This window comes from Peromyscus eremicus, chromosome 11 (assembly GCF_949786415.1).
Source record: "Peromyscus eremicus chromosome 11, PerEre_H2_v1, whole genome shotgun sequence".
NCBI classification, from domain to species: Eukaryota; Metazoa; Chordata; class Mammalia; order Rodentia; family Cricetidae; genus Peromyscus; species Peromyscus eremicus.
The window spans coordinates 9748351-9769079 of record NC_081427.1 but is presented as its reverse complement, the minus strand read 5'-3'; positions in this window follow the sequence as shown (position 1 = coordinate 9769079).

The window sequence follows — 20729 nt, the reverse complement described above, 5'->3', positions numbered from 1 at the left end:
TATGTGTTTGGGCATCCATGACATGGTGCATGTTTCCTTGCATCTTTGTGTGGGTTCCAGAAATTGATCTCAGATTATCAAGCTTTGTAGCAAGTGCTTTTAGCTACTGAGTCATCTTACCAGACCAGTTTTGACTTGATTATACATTGCCATCTTACTTTTTCACAGAAATAATTCTTGTCTGCAATAAACTAACTTGAGCATGAAAATGGTACTCTAGGGTTTTTCTTTAAAAAAATCTATAACACACTAAATTTTACTCACAAAATACGGAAATTATAATTTTTATTAAATAAACTATACAAATAATCTCATTCAAATAGTTGAAACTCGCTATCTGGCCCTGTAGTTCTATACAAATAATACTAGTTGTCTCATGATCAGAAATATAATATGTAGGACAGTATTATCTGACCAAAGAATTGACTTGTTATAATTATGAGAAAGAAAGGACAAACTGTCCATTGGAACTTTAGATAATGATGGTGTGAGAAAAACTAAAACTAATGAAAATTTTAAATGGATGAACACTCTGATATTTTATGACAGTCACTTCAGGATGTGTTTTGTGTTTAAATTATTTGTTAGACAACTTAAATATGAAGTTTTTGGAAGTCAATGACTGGAAGATCATGTGGGGATCAAATGGTATATTTACAAACTTTATGTGACGGTTTATTAAAAGAAGCTCATGTTTTTTAAAGAACTATATCAAAAGCATTGATCCTCATGTTAATATTTCATTGATATTCATTAATGCACTTTGTTTTGAACAAGAGAATTAATTGAATTGAAGATCAGAAAATCAAACTCCTATTTTAGGTATGCTGACAAAATCATGCCTCTGTGTTCCTATAAATATGTGCGTAAGTGATGAAGATGTGTGTTGCCTGATTAGTTCAATCATGAAATTCAAAAATTACCAGGAATTAAAATTTCCCCTAAAATTGATTGTTCTGCTTGATATTTGGATGTATGCTGCATTATAATGAGGCAGTGTGTGACCTGAAGAGACCATCTAATAATCTTCTATAGTTATACACATAATGGAACAGCATGCTGGTGTCTTTCAATAAAGAAATACCAAATGTGTATGAGAAAGTATCAAATAAGACTATTGGTCAATTGAAAATCAAATATGACCTGCCAATTTCTGCCTCGTCGGATGAAGGATGAAGATATCATTCACTGAGATAAAGCATGCTGGAAATTTGAGTCAACGTACAATTGTCTTGTCCTTCAGTCATAATAAGAAAACATCAAGTAATAGATTACTAAAGCATTCAACAGTTACCATGACTCTAGCTACTTGACAACAGGGCCAAAGGATCGCTAACCTGCAAGCAGAGAAGTATGAGTAGACAAAACTTTCTCAAGAAGCAACCAAGCCACACTTGCTAAAGTTGAAGCTGGAAATGCACTCCTGTGTGCATGTTGAGAGGCTGCATCCTCTGGAAATACTCTTCATTTACCCAGGGATGCACAGGCTAGCCTTCCACTGCAGAGATCAGAGGGAAAATGCCAGGCTCATTTTCAATCGTAATTACTCAAGCAACTGTGACTCTTCCAAAGTTGGAATTCTCTATAGCATCAACAAATAAATAATAAACTGTATTGATACATAGTAACATGGATAAATAACTGCAATTTATTATAAAATTTAAAGATTGCAACAAGATGTGGGCCTTATGCTGATTAGGAAGTTACACCCATAAAACCATACTGCATACAAAGAATTGTAGTACAGGTTACAGAATGCTATCGGAACTATTGTTATCCATAGTGCACAGTGATTGCCATAGCAAACAATGAAGGAGAGGTTGAAGGAGCTTTGTACATAAAACTTTATATAAAAAGTTGATAAAAAAGCGTACCAAAAGTTCAGAATTATTATTTGAGTAGATTAACTATTAATGAATTTTGTTTCTTTTTAATACATTCCTTTGGGTTTTTTCTTTACTTTAATGTTAAACAATATAGTAAATAATAAAATGGTCACTAAAATATGCCAATACTATCTGTCTTAAATCACAAACCCCACTATTTTCTATGGTGAATTGGTTTCAATAACTATATGTTACTTCAGAAAACATGAATCTCCTCAGCACCACAGGTACTTAAGAAGTGCAGTAAAACTTGTGGGATCACTAAGGGTCCAGTATTCAGAGGACTGCTGCTATTCTCAGAGCCTCAAGTATCTCCATTCACTGCAGATTGCGTTTACCAGCCTAACACCACCCCTTGACTTACAAGTAAATTCTCGTTTACCAGCTGTGTTAGCTAACCTTGTTTATCAACTTGATAGGGTTGGAAGTGAAGAAATAGGCAAGCCTGTGTGCACATGCACGAGGCGTTATGTTGAGTAGATTAAATGACACGGCAGATAAGTGTGGGTAGCACCATTCCCTTGGCTAGAGTCTGGGAGTAAATAATAGAGGCAAAACTGACTGAGCATGGATTTTGCTGCTCCCTTTTTCCTGACTTTGGACGCTAGCTCCCTCAAGCTCCTGCCTTCATGCTTTCACCATCGTGATGGACCATGAATCAGAACGAACCTCTCCTTCACTAAGTTGCATTTGTCAGGTATATTATTCCAGAAACTTACTACTAACTAATATAACAATCTCCTGGCATCAAATATCCAAATGGGCTAACCAACGTTTCCACCTCAATTTTCTAACCCGCTTTCCATTCTTGCGAGCGTGACAAGGTGTTTAATCCCCTCAGTTCATTTTGATGTAATTAAGATTTAGCTAAACAAAAGAAAAGTGGTTTTCAAAAGTGAAAACTTTCAAGCATACTACAGATATCAGGTTATCACTGTTAGGAAGTTGTTGAGTCAGGTATAATATGCTGAAAGCCTGAGAAGATTAGCCACATCTCAGCAAAGCAGTCTTCACTTAGACAGGGAAATGCACTCACCTCACCTAGAAGTGCTTGGAAGGAAAACGTTCCTGTGTCGTGATTATTCATCATTATCTACTTTGTCTTTTTCACATCCTCTTCATCTCTCTTCTTCTTAGACCCCTCCTCTCTCCCGTGTCATAAGCATTTACCTGGAACTGTGGCTGGTAACGGGGTTAGACTTGGAAGAAAAAGCTTTATGACTGAATCACTTTGCCCTGTAATGAACTCTGCATTATAAAATTTACTGGGGTCATATTTACAAATAAGAGCAGCACACAAGTATGCATAAATGCTGAGGTATGGGCACTGAGGTTAAATCAAGGTCACTATATATAAAGCTTGGCTGAATAACAAACACCCAGGAAGCCAAATGACTGAGAATATATTCTACACTGATTGAATGCCATCTCAACATTACCTTTGCACAGACATAGAACCATAACATTTGCAAAATTATAAGCTATCCAAAAGTCACCATAGCTCATTTAAGGTCTGTATTTTGAGAACATTTTTATCTTAAGTATTTATGTCCAAAAACCTTTCAAGTCTTCAAAATGAGATCAATATAAATCTCTGTGGAATAGGTCTTTATAATTTATGTTTTGATAATTTCTGAGCAAGCAAAATTCAGCTGTCAGATAAAAAGTGATAAATTCCACAGTCCTGGAGAATACTGTTCAATTAGGCTCTTTCCACACTGAAGTTCCTTATCGATTTTTCTTAATCTCTAGGACCCAATTTAAAATGAAATCTTCTTCACTTACAACAGAGTTATGAAGAAAAAGGGGTGTAGTGCAATCACAACAGCATAGACATGATCTAATTTCATTCCCCATCTGTCATTTCCTTTAGATTCTGGCAGGGGTGGAATCCTAGATGCCATTTAAGGATCATGAACAAATGCCCTAAGGAACCTATCCTGATGCAAAGTTTAACCCTATTCCTCTGAGTGTCAGACACTACCAAGATGGAAGTACAGGGCTCAAGAAGCCCTCAGGACTAAAGATAATTCTAGGTGAATATGGTTTACTATTTAGAAAAAAATATTTAAATGTACTCACATTTTCCCCAGTATGCATTTAAGCTTATTTAAGCAGGCTTTTCTAAGTACAGGAGCACTGATTTGTCTTGTTTCACAGATTAAATCCTAGGCTTGGGAGATGGCTCAGTGGGTCAGTTTTTGGTAAGGCAAGAACTAGGACCTAAGTAAGGATCCCCAGCATTTACAGGAGCAGGTGCAATAGTGTCTTCTTTTAAAACCAGCTCTGTGGAGATACAGGAAGATAGAGAGGCAGGAGGATCCTAGGAGGATCCCAGAAGCTCACTAGCCAACCATTCTAGCGGAAATGACAAGCCCCGAGTTCTCCACTACAAATGTGACAAAAATAAATTAGATCCCACTACAAAAATGCTAATCCAGGCATGGTAGTACAAAGTTTTAATCCTAGTACTTGAGAGGCAGAGGCAGACAGATCCGAGTTCAAGGCCAGCCTGGTTTACATAGTTCCTGGACAGAGAGGGATGGATATATAATAGAGTGACCCTCATCTCAAATCGACAAAAACAAAAAGCCTAAGTTTTCATTTTCTTTTGAGCTAAGTGCCTAGCTAAAACCATGACTTTAGAATCTCAATTCTTAAGATTATTCTAACTAACGAAGTCCTGTGACCTGCAGCATTGGAAATCGATGTTTCTGTGCTTCTCTGCCAGCTTCCCTCTGTCCCTCCATGAGAGCCCATGGCTTCAGTGTGTTCCTGAGACTGGGCTATCTCTTCTCTGCCCAGTGAGGCTGGCCCTTTCCATCCCTGAAGTGCTGTCTTCCTGTAAGGATGCCTGCATCATCCTTCAGCTGGAGCGAGCCCCTTGCAGCCATTCTGCAGACTCATACTTTCGATCTTTCCCCAAAGACTTGTCCCAAATCACAGCTTGCATCTTCCACGTTCAGGCAATCAGAAGGCGCGATGGAAAGGGAAGGATGGTTGCAGAAGGTGCAGCCAGGTTCAATGCAGCTGTCGTTCCCTGTCTCTTCAGAGATCTAGGACAGTTAACTTCCCCTACAGCTGCACTAGTTTATTTATCTCTGAAATACAGGTAACAAGCAGTCCCCCATCTGCAACCATGCTTGCAATGTTTGGTGGAATTACATGCTTGGTGTAAGATTCCTCTCTTTTTCCACAGGCAGCTCATTTCTCCTCTGAGTTATCGGCTTCCAAGGGACTCAGACAATGCTGGATCAACCCCAACCAGAGGGGGGGACCTCTGGTACACTGGTGAAACAATATCACAGCATTTACTCAATCAAAGATAGATAAAACTTAAGAGATGTCAGACTCTAAACAGGGACATTTGCAAATATTTTATCTTCAAGTAGAAGAGGCATCACTACTGTATGATCACATGTCTTACATATGAATATATTAACAAAATCCTTTTACTTCCTAAAAGTACAAAGTTTGTTAGAGGGTGAATTATGCTTTAACACAGGTGATTCGCTTACATTTCAGGTAGAGAGAGCATTGATAGTGGTTGCTCTGTTCAATTATAACTGAAATAAACATAGTTAAATTTGAGCCTGTTACATAAAGAGGGACTGAAATAATTTACAAGCATAAAAGTTTTATAAATTTTAGCATGAAGTTATTGTTACATGCACCTGTGATCCATTACTCAGAGTTTGAGGGTATGTGGGTAAAGCCTTGGCTAAAGGGCTATTAAAAGGATTGTTTGGTTTTGTTTGTTTAATAAAAATTTATTTTAAAACAGTATAATTTATTCTTTTTATTGTTTATGAATTTTATGTGTGTGTTTAATGTGCTTTGATCAAATCCATGCCCAATTTTCTCTACTCCAACTCCTTTCCCCTCCCCCACCACTACTTTTTCCTCCCAAGCTAACGTGCTCATTAAATACATGGAGTCCATTTAGTGCTGCCTGTGAGTGCTCTGATGGAAAGCCATGTCAGGGAACATGGGTCTCTCTCAGGAGCAGCATCCCTAAAGAAAACTGACTCTCCCTCCCCAACAGCCAGCAACTGCCAATAGCTCCAGAGCTAGAGTGGAATGAGAATTCCCTCCCTATCCACACGTGGACTTGGTCAGGCTTGCTCTGGTGCAGGTCATGTACAGGCAGTCACAGCCACTGTGACTTCTGTCAGGAAAACAGTGTTGCTGCAGTGATCTCTACCTTTGGTTCCTACACTTCCTCTACTCCATCTTGTGCAGCAGGTCTCTGGAAGGGCATTGTGCTAACTTCTGATAGCTGTTGTAACAAATCTGTATAAGAGCAGTGGCTCAAAATATCATGAATACAATGTTTCACAAATCTAGAGATGTTTCACTGAGTGGAGACCTCTGTGTCTAATAGCAATCCAGGGACTCTGGTACTTCAGGGTTCTGTCAACATACTTTGGCTTCTGAATGCATCACCTCATTCTGTTTCCATGAGCACATTTCCTTCTCCCTCCCAAGGGCAAGGGTCTTTGTCTCACTCTTCTTAAGGATACATAGAGTCACCATAAGACTTGACATGAATGTTTCAATCACATCTACAAAAGCTGTTGAGTCATAGAAGGTAACAGCTTCACATTTCAGAGAAAAGAATGTTAATATGAGGTCATTATACAGCCTTACAGCAGAAATTCCACGATCATGTCCAATAGGCAGGAAAACAGTTGGAAATCCCTAAAGTCTCTAATCTGATTAAAAACTTGCATGAGTCTGTCTTCATCAGTAAATTGTATTGGTGAGTTTGAAAAAAAATTCTCCATAGGATTGTGTCAATAACTTATTGAACATGCACTGTCACTAGAAACAACTTTTGTTCAGAAACACTAGAACAGATGTCTATAAATCCTTACTAGGCAAGCTCCTGGGGAGGATGTTTAAACTACATTAAGAGAAAGTTTACATTGATCTTTGGAAGCTATTAATTAGTAAACTCATTATTAGCCTGTCTTCTTATTGAAGCTGTGGGTCTAAAGTTTGGCAAAAATAGATGAGTGATAAAAAGGACTGAGAAATAAGCTAGGGTGTTGAAATAATAGATCAAAGGTGGTAAGTTATGATTACTAATTTTGGCCTGGAACCCATTATGCTGGCCTTGAAGTAAGAGAGATCTGTCTGCCTCTGCCTCCCAAGCACTGGCATTAAAGGTGTGAGCCATCATGCTTGGCATTGATTTTTTTTAAAGAGTCAACTAGTTAAAATGTTTGTGTCCACGAGAGAGAAAATAGATCCCTTATATTATGAAGTGAAGTGAATTGTGTCACAAATTAATTTAGAGTGTGTATGTGTGTGTGTGTGTGTGTGTGTGTGTGTGTGTGTGTGTGATGTGTGGTGTGTGCAGTGTCTGTACTGTTAGTGTGAGTGCATGTGCACATGTGCACACGTGAGTATACAGGCCCCAGGTAAGCATCAGGCTCTTCCTCTATCACTTTCTGCATTTATTTTGGAGATAGGATCTTTCACTCAACATAAAATTCATAGGTTTAGTTTGGTCAGCTAGCCAATATGCCTTAGGACCCCATCTCACCCCACTCGTCGCTCTACCCCAAATTGTGCCTTTGCTTTTGTTTGTTGTTGTTGTTGTTGTTTTTTAATGTCTCCGTGCTTCTATGTCAGGCTCTTTGCCAGTGTAATCATGTTCTTACCCCAGGATTTTTGATAAGTATAAATGAATATTCTGAGAGGAAAAAAAATGACATTAATCTCAAAAAATGGTTACTTTGTCTGAATAAGCTATAACTTTTCATTTTCCCATAAAGCACCACTTTATTGGTGGGCATATTAAATATTTTTTCAAACTAAATAAGAGTCTCAGACTTACAATTGTAAATTTGAGGTGGAAAATAGCCTAAAAACTAAGGCCCCACATTAATACTGGCAAAACAATCTGGTGCAGGTGAAACTGGACTCTATATGATTAAGAGCTCCTGACAACTTACAAAGGAAAGAAAACGGTAGAAGAAAAAAAGAATAAAAAGGAAATGAAGAAAGACAAAGACGAGAAGAGGCAAGAAGGGAGCAAAGGGAAAAATGTCTTCCTGCAACTCGATAATAAGAGTACCAACCCTCAACGAGATGACACCATCATCATTGGCTTTTCATAGGCAAGTGATCAGAGAAAAAATGGGTTTCAGTGCAGGTATGGCAGACAATGCCTTGCTGACTATGTAGAGATGTGCGATCTCATGCTAGCTGTATGCCAAGTTAATTTTGGAGTTCACTGCATACAAAATGCTTTCTGTACATTTATGGTATGAAATGTGGCCCCATCCATGCTGAAAGAGCAGAAACATATTTATTTCTATTATATATCCAAAAGTAGAATCACTAAGTCTGTCATGTCAATAATAAATAATTTGAATAATTATGCAACCAGTGTGCTGAATTCTGTAGGCATGACACTAATTTGAAAGCAAGCCATGGTAAGTCACTCTACTGAAATCTGTACTGTCAAACGCTACCCTTTTAGCTCATAGCAAATGGCCAGATGTTCTGCTTACAACACCATAGTAGGAAATTTATATGAGAGCATAGGCAGTTCAGTGTTCTTAGTGTTCAAACTAACTGCCATGAAAACATCAACAATATGACACTGTGTGCTTCAAATCAACTGCATCTCTCTAGTTTACAAAATGAAATCTGAAATAAATTAACCTTGATAAAATGTTCATACTGGTAACAAGTAAAAGCAACTACATTAACTAAATTTAATCTGTGAAAAGGAAATTGGAATTTTTTTCTAGAAGTTAGTAACTTTACAATAAAGATAAGCTAAATTTTACATGTTTTCATTCTCTGTTGTATTCTTTATCAAATACTGATGAATTTCACAATTATATGTGAGACATATGTTTGCCTAACTTTCTTTACAATGAACCTAGTTTGTCTGTCTCTCTGTCCTATGGAAATTAAGGACCCCAGTGTTTCATGAGGAAATTCAGTTCATTATTGGTATTGTATTAGAAAATCAAAAGTCTATATATGCTAATAAATATTAATTAATGTCTATTGTAAGTATGATTAAAGGATGAAAATTATAGCTCACCCAATTAAATGTTAGCTATATTTAGCAGATCTAAGTACTTCTCAGTGAAAAATCAGACATTAGATTGAACAAAGACAGAAACACACTTTATATCTAGCCTGTAAAAAAAACAAACTATTCTATATGTATGAAAACTATATGGTGCCATGTACAGTAAACACATGTAAGCTTCAACCATCACAATAAATACTTTAATTATATACAGTGAGATAAACATGATTCATTACTGCTATATATGTTTGTGTGGGGATGTAGGTATAATTAATGAAGATAGGAGGGGCCATGAGAGAGGAAGAAGAGTTTACTGTGGAGGACAGGAGAGAATGGGTGACAGGAAACAGAAGGGAACTGTAGGGGACAGAAAAGAGGAAAGAACAAATACACATGAGAATGTCATAACAATGCCTATTAATCTGTATTTTAATTTAAACAAATGAATAAAATGTGAAGGTTGAAACAGTTATATGTGGGTTATATGTGTTTTATATAATGTATATAAACTTTATATATATATATATATATATATATATATATCACAAACTCATCATCACAAAAATATGATTTCCTCACTTTCTGAAATGAAACCCAATTTCTAATTTGAGATCTGCTTCTTAGCGAAGGGTCATCTAGCTTTGGGCAACTCTATGACATCCCTTCATGTCAAAGTTCTGGACTTTGACTCCAGTGTCTGTCATGTATTTGTGGGCGAATTCTCCTGTGTCTAGGCCATCAATACTGGTGTATGTGCTGTCATATGCAAGCTTTAGTGTGTTATTTGAACTCTCCATGCTGAAGAAAGCTCTTACCTTTGACGGGACACAAAACTTCCCGCCCTCAGATTCACCCACATCTCTCCAACCATCCATCACTTCTAACAACCCCGTGAGACTTTGCTTGAACATACTGTGAGCAACACACAAACAAAAACAGCATAACTGCATATTTATCAATAATTCCAAATCTGCATCTGCTCAATTTTGATTATGTTTTTCAGAACAATACTTCGGAGCTTTTAACAGAAGCATCACAAGTAAGTTTGAGGTCATGTTTTCATACCCTAAACACCAATATCTTTCTGATTCCCAGTGTTCAGATGCAAACCTCCCCAACCAAATTAATGTGCTCACACAAGGGAGATATCAGAGGAGAAAGTATTTGTTTTTCACCTTATATAAATGTTACCCTGCTATTTTTATTTCCTAAAACACAACCATGTTACTTAATATTATGTTTATTTAATCCACCCTACATGGTATATATACTACATTTTTATTTTTGTTCTCACTAAATATTATTCAATCTTCTCTTTTATTAGCAGATGCCCTAATGTTAGTTATTGTATGCAAATCAAATCTGTGTCATTGTCCTTATATACACTATGGTCTGTTTCCATGTTTCTGTGGTTCTCAAAAATATTACCATCAATATTGCAAATAAAATTTCTTAGTAAAATATATCAACTTTTTCTTTTAAGTTTTATACTTTTTTAAAAAATCTTTTTCAAGGTTAAGAAAAATAGTGTATAGTCAAAGTGTTTTTAATTTACTCATAATAATTACACATATTTATGGGGTGATGTGAATCTTTGATATCTGAATACATTTTGTGATATTCAGTTAAGAGTAATCCAATCTACATTTTCAAACTTTTATAATTTCATTCTGAAAAATGGTTTCAGGCCTTTGCTTCTCTATTTTAAAAAACACATACTCTATCCTTGTTCTCCAGAACTACTTCACAGCCCATAGGATGAAACTACATCTTTCTAAAATATATTTTTCTATCTAAGTATTACTTACTGCCCACCAATACAGAAGATAGGTACTCAGATTAAATTTTTTTTTGTATTTGAATGTGATGAAAATTGTGTTTAACCTTTTCCGTGAACATAGTAAGATGTTCCACAACCAGCTGTTGCAAATGTGAGGGTTCCCATGATTTTTCAGACTGTATGCCAAGGGCAAATTCCTCATAGAGATTTTTTTGTTCTAAATTTTCCATCTGATTCATGCATTTGTCTATACCTTTCCTTCCTATATCAAACCTGAATCCTCAAGTGGCAGCCTCAGTTCCTTTCACATATTCATGCACTCCTGACAATTTCCAGTTTAAGTCTTTTCTAAGTCTAAGTGAATATTTTATTGAGATTTGAATAAGAACTTTTATTTACTCCATAGACATAATTTTTAAAGAATTATTTAAAGTGTAGTACATTCTGTCTTTGATTGAAACCCCCATTGGAAGTATGCATTTTCTTTATAATTTGTATTTATTAGTAGTATGGGTTTCTGTAAGTCTGTAGGGTGTGTGTGTGTGTGTGTGTGTGTGTGTGTGTGTGTGTGTGTGTGTATGAGTGTGTTCAGTTTCTGGGACTCAAGCTCAGGCCTTTGGCTCACACACGAGCTCTTTTATCCATACTGTGATTTTTCAAGTTTTTTAGGAGTCTCTTGATTTTATGTCATCCATGTTTTCATTTTAATATTCACTACTCTTATCTACTTTGATTCACATTTGTTGCCTACTGTCTACCAGAATAAGTTTAAATAATAGCCATGATATCAGGCATCACTCCCTCCGCTGGCATAACGGTAATATTGCATTTTTCATCACAACTGTTAACAAACATCCTGTTTTCATCTATGTTGCTGCAATAAAACACCCCGATAAGCAGCAGCTTGGGGGACAGAGGGTTTGTTGTAGTTCCCAATTCTGGGTTCTAGCCCACCACTGTGTGGAAGTCGGGTCAGAACCTTAAGAGGCTACATTCAAAGTGAGGAGCAGAGAAAGAATCAATGTGGGTGCTTACTTGTGTTCACCCTCTTCTCTATATTTATGTAGCCCATGACCCCCCACCTAGGGAATGATCCCACATCAGTTAATACCAATAATAAAGATAATCTCCCACAGGCTCACAACCCAGTCTGATCTAGGCAATTTATCATTAAGATTCTATTATTAGATGATTCAGGACAATGTCAGGTTGACAATTAAAACTAAATATTACAAATGTTTTATTCATTAAATAAATTTATATGAGATTTTGAACAGTTGAGCACTATTATCTTGAGACTATCTTGCCAATAATTATTTGGAAAATTATCAGACTCACTTCTATTTTTATCCTTATATTTTACATGTACATATAACTTCAAATAACAGTTTGACTTATAGAACTCTAGTAATGCTGCTTAATCAAAGAATTCAAGGATTTTTATATCAACTGTATCAGTGTTATCTAAAATTAAACATTAGTGCTACAAAAATACATGCTTGTCAATAACTACTTAGAAGATTTAATTGATTAACTTTAACTGTAGAATTTCCTGAAGGTGTTTTGCCCTGCACTTTGTTCCAGATTCATGTTAGATTTAATGCACAAACACATAGACTGCCTTTCTATATTTTGTAATAAAATGACATTTATTTCAGACAGCCTAGTTATAGAACTACAGTAATAATCAGCGGATGAAAAGGGCCTTTAGAGTTCTGTAATCTCACGCTATCAAGCCCCTCAATTCGATGCTGTAAGAATGTGGATGTGGCAACTGAATTCTGATTATTCTTTCTGTAAATATGTCAGCCACTTATTAAAATACACTCAGACAGAATTGTATTTTAGAGCATAATGCATAAGAAGTTTATGAAACTGACATGCATTTCAATGCTAAACAATGCATAAATAGCTAAAACGCATTTTATTTTGTGTTAGAAACATCAGTTGTCTAAATATCCTAAATTGCTTTTGGGATGCCTCAGTGGTCTTGAGACTGTTATTTACTGTGCTAAACTGATGAGTCTCTCGGGAGTGAAACTCAATTCACGATTCTCATTTGAATATAAATGTGATAATATCATCCAAAATAAGAGTCTCTTATGTGTAAATTTAGATTTGAATCCACTTCCAAGATCGTTAAAAGGCGGTAATCAAATCAAATCAAATAGTGACCAAAAACTGCTTCTGCTCCTACATGAGACAGTAGCTAAATTAGTTATCAAGGAAAGTTATGTAATCATGTAAATTTATGTTATAAACACCTTTGTTGTTTAATTAATATCTCGATACTAAAATTGAAATTCCTATTTTTTCTATCAGCGTTATATTTTTTCTATCAGTATATATTTTTTATATCAGCTTTTCCTTTTTCTCACTTATGTATTCAAGCAAACCTGCAGTCTAAGTACTGATCACTGGAGGAGGGTTTCCTGTAACTTTCTGCTTGTGTTTGCTTCTCTCTCTTCAAAAGTACTTTCCTCTTTCACAGTGTTGGCCAGACAAGCTCTTCCTGAGAGGCATGAATCACATTTGTCTGCTTATTCAAAATCTCCCCCATAAATGTTGCACAGGGATCACTAACCCAGCCTACATGAATTTGAGTCTACTAGTGTTTCCACTATTAGTGGTGGCATCATTGATTGTAGTAACTAAAGATAAATCCTGGAAGTCATCCTACGCAAACTATACATTTCTATCTATCTTTCTAGCCTCCTTTTATACCTAAAGACTAAGGCTGACTAAATATTTGTCTCCAGTTTTTCAAATAGTGAATATGAAAATTATGTTACATATTACAGTTACACCCCTAAATGTGAAAGATATGGTAGGGCAGAGGGGATGAGATTAGATGATGATTAGATTAGGATGAGATTAGAGTCTTTGGAAGTCTCATGAGACTCAACCTTTGCCTCTTTACATGTTTTATACCTTTGAACCCATCTCCTTATCCAATTAGCTCATATCTCCTTTTCTTGCTGTATATTAATGCCCCCTGCTTGGAGCAGGACTACAGTTACATTTTCCAGGTGACGATGGTGGCTTATTTCCTGCCTTTTATCATACTCCACTTTGTTTCAATGCATTCTACAAATGCAGTGCATTGCACTCCAGGTATAAGAAGCCACTCTGTCATTGGAGAGACCTGGTTCAACTTCCCCACCATCATCTAATTACCTTAAAAATGTTCAATGCCCACATTTACATATGGATCATATGAATCTGAATTTTTGTTTGCTAATAGCATTCTCAAATTCACACAAAAAGAGCAAGTTTCTTGACTGTTTAAAAAAATATATGTGATCTCTATACCACAGCACAGTATCAAGTGCTCCATCTCAAAATTATGCTGTGTTAGAATTTAGAATATTGGGTTAAAAAGCTTTTTAAGGGATCTGGTAAGAGGATCACTATGTTGCTGACTAAGGATAATTCCTTAGTGAACTGTCACACATGAGGATGGTTAATAAGACTGCAATAAATTTACCAATAATTAAAGACTCAGCAGTGATCTTCATACAAGTAGATGATCCCTCACCTTTCCCAAGTGGTGGAGCACAAAGATGAACTTTCTGGATCCATATACACTTAGCACATCATTAAAATCTCTACAGTTTGGAAATTGACATCCCAACTTAGAGCATTTGGGCATGGAATATTTTTAGGCAAGTATAACCTGTCAAGAGACCTGGAACTAGAAAAATAGCACATTAATGAGCTCATCTACCTCTGATTATGTTATCTGTTATCTCCAAGAATAAGCCACCAGGGGAATTCTCTTGCTAACTATAACTGCAATTAGAATATCCAGAAAGTCAGAAACCTCAAACAACTTTTATCATACTACTGGTTTGGGGCTTGTTAATTTTAAATAATTCTTCCTGAAAATACTTAGACAAAATCGTGTATTTATTTATTGAGATATATCACTTTCCTCAGTATATAAAATGCCAATTTACCTTCCTAATTGCTTAAAAAAAACTGGGGCATGAACCCACATGACCTCAAGCTATTTCCCAATTATAAAGACACAGCCCGGGAAGTCTATAGAAGAGAAAAGAGGTATCATGGTCGCTGAGATAATGAACAATCTGTGGAGACTAGGAGTGTAGCTCAGCGGAAAAACACTTGTCTGCTGTGTGTAAGGTCTAGTTTTTCGTGGTGGTGATGGAGGGGAAGAAGAAAAAGGATGAAGAGAAGAGGGGTTAAAGAAAATAATGTCTCCTCACTGAAAACTGAAAACTGGAAGAAATGAAATGGAGGAAATGATAACCCAAAAACATGATCTGCACATGAGGGCCACCAAGGACAGGGGAGGGGATCTCCGGCTTACAGATCTCCTACAGACTCTCAGGAACAGGGTTCATCAGACAGCAGAATAAAGAAGTGAACACTTACAAGATTTGTAAGAAACAGGATCTTGATACATTGAATTGCCAGAGACAGACTAATTCTTGTTAGATAGCACAGTATATGGGGGACAGGACACAGTGAGAGTACAAAGCTCCCATCCTGCCATCCTTGCATGACACAGAAAGGACACAACCACCACTACCCCCGGTGGTATGTACTGTAATACATTTCTTTGTCATCTTTTTCTAGATAAATAAGGATCAGAACACATTTGTGTTCAAGGTAGATGCCCAGCTGCTATGGGAATTTCAATCCCTGTATTTCATCTTCATCAGCTTCTCAGAGCACAGGGGCTCTTGTTTGAGGTGCTGTTTAAACAACTCTCCACCCAGAATGGTTTTTAGATTATTCTTCCTGCTTAACCAAGACTTCTCATGAACACCAGTGTGCCCTTTGCTCTCTTACCTCTTTACACCCCAACGTGCATTGGCTATGGGTGCTAGACTAGCTGGTGTGGCATTTGTTACTTTTGAAACTTCTTTAGTGCTGAGAATATATGAAATGTTAAGACGTATTTTGAGAGGAACACAATTAATAGTAGAGTTCCAAAAGGTAAATTAGTCTCTTGTTTAGTAAATAAATGAAATAAAATAAAATAAAATGGTTTCTGAAATCACAGCTTACAACATAGATGAAAGAGCTCAAGAAGTGGATTATAAAAGCATTCTAAGGGATTCTGAAAGGTTTGAACTTACAAGCAAAATGTATTCCAATATCCCTCACAAGAGTGTTACATTGTCCACACTGCATCATCTCAATATATTCTTCCAACTTCAAACATCTAAATAAAATATTAATGAATACAAAAGCAAAAATCAAAAGGTAAACAAACTAAAAAAGCAGAACTATGCTAGGCTGTTTCCCAGAATTCTGCATACCACCCTGAAAGACTGTTAAAACATGTAATAATGTCTAAGCTAAAGTCAAAAAAGAATGTGTGTTCTTCATAGATTTCTAAGTTGGAGTTAAAAATGAAAACATTTGGGGAGATACAGCTATTTCTATGGTTACTGAGAGTGACTTTGTAAGAACCATTTAAGGACAATATCCTCCAACAAAGGAATAGCAATAAAACCATGTTTTCAAAAACCCAGCCTTAAAATTCAATTCTACTTGCATGCAATTCCCAGGTGAAAATCATAGAGAGGCTGATTCAATACAGTATTTAAATGCTATAAAGCACAATAATGAAAGAAAAAAAGAATATTATTGCTAAAAGATATTCAGAAAGACAAACCAAAAATTGTGAGAAAGTGGGTGTTGAGGGCTGTGGCTGTCTACCATATAGGACAAAAAAAAGCAATCTAGGAAGAGGAGATGGAAAAAATTTAAGAGCTAGAAGTTGAGGAGGGAAATTGTGAAATACTGTTTTCTGGACACTATGTAACTATTGGAATCATGAAGTCAGAGCAGCTATAGTTACCGGCACAAGATCAAGGCAGCTAATATCTCAACATAATAGAAGGGAAGAAATCCTCCAGGCCTTATCCTTTACTGAGCAACTATTTGCCGTGGAGAGACAGAATCCTTTTCTTGAGGATGTGGGCCAACAATAAGTTTCCCATGCTCCCTTGGGTGGCCCCACACTCATGTACATATTGGTAGCACTAATTGGACTTAGTGGGGTACCAAAATTAAAAAATGAAAACAAGATATTAAGTTGGGAGAGGCATGCAGGGGTATATTAGGGAGTTAGAGGGCAGAAATAGGAAACAGACACACACACAAAAATGTATGAAAGTCTCAAAAATAAATAAAAATAATAATCTAATATGAGACCCATATCTCTCTCAACTAAGAAAACAATTCTCCACTTTGTACCTTGTATTATGGAAATAGTCATAATATTTTTGTAATTAATGGAAGCTTTCCATGCATATTATGTAATATTTCTTTTTGTGTTAGTTGTTTGAGAATTCCATACCGTATGTTTCCATCATATTCGCCTCTCCCCCAAGTCCTTCCAGATCCTTCTCACATTCCCTACCTATGCAACTTTGTATACATACAGACATGCATGCATGCATGCATACATACATACATAAATACATCATCAAGCCCAGTTTGTATATGCTTGGATATGTGACCATACACTGGAGCATAATGGACTTAACCAGAGGCATCACCACTCTTAATTAAAAGTGGCTTTCCCTTTCCCAGCAGCTAGCAATAACCCATAGCTCCTTTGCTAGGGTTGCAACTCATGCCTGGCTTCCCTTAGCATATTGGGATTTGATTTGGCTTGGATTTGCACAGATCTTGTGCATGCTGTCACACACGCTGTGACTTCCTATGTGCGGTTGCCCTGCCCAGAAGATACTGTTTCCTTACTATCATCTACTTCCTGTAGCTCTTAAACTATTTCTGCCCCTTCTGTAATGACCCCTGAGCCTTGGGAGGAAGGGTGTGATATAGATTTCCCATTTTAGTCTGAGCTTTCCACAGTTTCTCCTTATTCTCTGCACCTTGACAGGTTTGAGATCTCTGTTTATTTCCATCTACTAAAAATATAACCTTTTCTGATAAGGTGAAAGAAGCATTAATCTACAGGTATAGCAATAAGTCATTAGGACTTAGTTTAATACAATTTCCATTTAGCAGCATAATAGTGGTAGATTCTATGCTAGGGTATATGATCTATCTAGCCCCAGGTTCTTGGCACTGTAATAGTGACATGGGTATTAGTTTCATCTTCTGAAGTAAAACCTCAATCCAAACAGGAATATCACTCCCATGATATTCCTGCCACTATTGGGCCAGCACAGTAGGCATGTCTTACCAGGCTGCTCATTATTGTAGCATGCAGGGTTCAAATCTGAATAAGACTTTCCCCCTTCTACCACATGAATAGCACTTTCCAGTACTATGAAAGCTACCCAGGAGAAATGAAGCTTCTAGGTAATTCTTGTTCTGTGATTCAGGCATGCCATATCTTCATCAATAGACTTTTATTGAAAAGTTCTGGAAGGTAACCAAGAGCACTGGCAATAGTCTGCAATGTCTGAGAGTCTGTGGGATCTGATTGGCCAGCAACTTCAAAAAAATGCAATACATCTTATATACGTGTGTGTGTGTGTGTGTGTGTGTGTGTGTGTGTGTATACACATATATATGTGTATATTCTATAGTAGGAGGTTTCCAACTAATTTTTCAAAAGTCCTTTAGTGTTATTTATTCCTCCTTGTGTTGCCTCTGCTACCTGTAATCCATTTCCCATTCCAAGTTAACCTTTCTTGTTATTAGTCCCTTTAAACTTCTATACCACTTTGTCCTAGCTTCCATCCCTCAAATACCACCCCCTATCGTCCTTTTCTAATATCCTGACATATTTGCATAGTCTAAAGAAAACACACATCTCTGAAAATCCAAAGCAAATATCCATAAATAAGAGAATCAGACTTGCAAAGCTTGTATTCCTAGACCTGGGTTGCCACACTCAGAATGATTGTTTCTACCTACATCCATTTCCTTGGGAATTACACAATTTTGTTTTTCTTTGCTGAATAATATTGCATTGTATATAAGTACCACATTTTCATTATCTAGTCATTAGTTGATAAACATCTAGTCTGTTTCTATTTAGTGATTGTTGTGGATAGAGCAGCAATAAACATGGATGAGCAAGTAGCTCGGTAGCAGGATATAGAATTCTTTGGGTATTTGCCAAACAGTGATATAGCTGGATCGTGTGGTATATCTATCTCTAGATTTTTTTGGGAACTCACATTGATTTGCACAGTGACTACAGCAGTTTGCATTAATAACAGCACTTGATGAGTCCTCTGCTTTCCCTACATCTGTGTCTGTGTTTGTCATCATTTGTGGTTTTTTTATCTTAGACATTCTGACTGGATTAAGAGGAAATCTCAAAGCATTTTTCATTTGCATTTCCCTGTTGGTTGAAGACATTGAACACTTTTAAAAATGTTATTCAGCCATTTGTTTTTTCTTCTTGATAAATCTCCTTTAGTTCTATGCCAATTTTTAAATTGGGTTATTTATTGTCTTGAAGTATAGTCAGAGAAAAAAGATAAGTAAAAGAGTAAAAGGGGGAGCAAATTGGAGAGAGAGAAGCCAAAATATCCTTATTTGTAAATTATATGATCACATACATAAATGGCCCTAAGGACTCCATCGGGAAAAAGTCTACAGCAGATAAACACATTGAGCAAAGCAGGAAGATATGTGGTGGTATTGTGTTCCCTGAAATATTGTGCACTCTAATAAGTTTATCTGGGGTGAGAGACAGAACAGCCACAATATTAAACATAGAGCTTAGGCAGTGGTAGCACACACCTTTAATCCTAGCATTCCAGAGGCAGAAATCCCTCTGGATCTCTGTGAGTTCAAGGCCACATTGGAAACAGCCAGGCATGGTGAAACACACCTTTAATCCCAGAAAGTGAGCCTTAAATCCCAGGGAGTGATGGCAGATAGCAGAAAGGTATATAAGGCATGGAGACCAGGAACTAGAAGCATTTGGCTGGTTAAGCTTTTAGGCTTTGAGCAACAGTTCAGCTGAGACCCATTCTGGATGAGGACTCAAAGGCTTCCAGTCTGAGGAAACAGGATCAGCTGAGGAACTGGCAAGGTGAGGTAGTTGTGGCTTGTTCTGCTTCTCTGCTCTACCGGCATTCACCCCAATAACTGGCCTCAGGTTTAATTTTATTAATAAGACCATCTAAGATTCCTGCTACAGAGATAGTGTGTCTTCACTGCAATGTCTTTCTCCACTCATAGTTCAGATCTTCTGTCTCTTCCTGGTGTTCTAAAACTCTCCATGTGCTATTCACACTTGATTTGCGCTTCCATTGACACCTCCTGGGTGATCCAATCCTATACTTCGTGTTCCATCCACAACTCTGCTTTTTCTATGATCTACTCTGATGGTAGACAGGCTTCCTGCTGAGGTTTTACTTCAACTGACTAAGGTTTTCATTTCCAATATTGTTTAGTTGGCGTTCCCCCTCATATCTTTCATTCTCCTCTTTGAGCAACAACTGAAACATTGCCTGCTCTGCAGTTTTTCTTTTAAAATCTAATAAATGTATCCTTGTACTTCCAAATTTAAAAAAAATCAAACTCTGTTTTCATGTCTGGTATTGACTTCCTTATTTCATTCATCTCTTTGTCTTTGTCTTATTTGAGGTCAGCAATCATAGTTATAATTCTTTTCAATTCTTTCCATAGTTCTTCCAGGTCATTTTAGATATGAACTATAATTATGGGATTTCTTATTTTTTTGGAGGAAACATGTTAGTATGGTTTTTCATGGGTTTTGTTGTCATTGGTTGTTGGGTTTATTTGGTTTTGTGTGTGTGTGTGTGTGTGTGTGTGTGTGTGTGTGTGTGTGTATGTGTGAGTGAGTGTGTGTGTGTATGAAGAGATTTGTATATATGTCCTTAGTTTAATGGTTGAGTTTTTATTTCATTCTTTTTTTTCAAGTCACTTTTCTTCTTTCAGGAGGGAACTAATTAATATCATGATCAAGATGTTAATTTTCTCTCTTTGGCACTTGGGGCTACAGCCTCTTTCCTAGGTCTTCTGTTCGTCAGATACATGATGCTTTCCACGGTTTGGTCAAGGAACA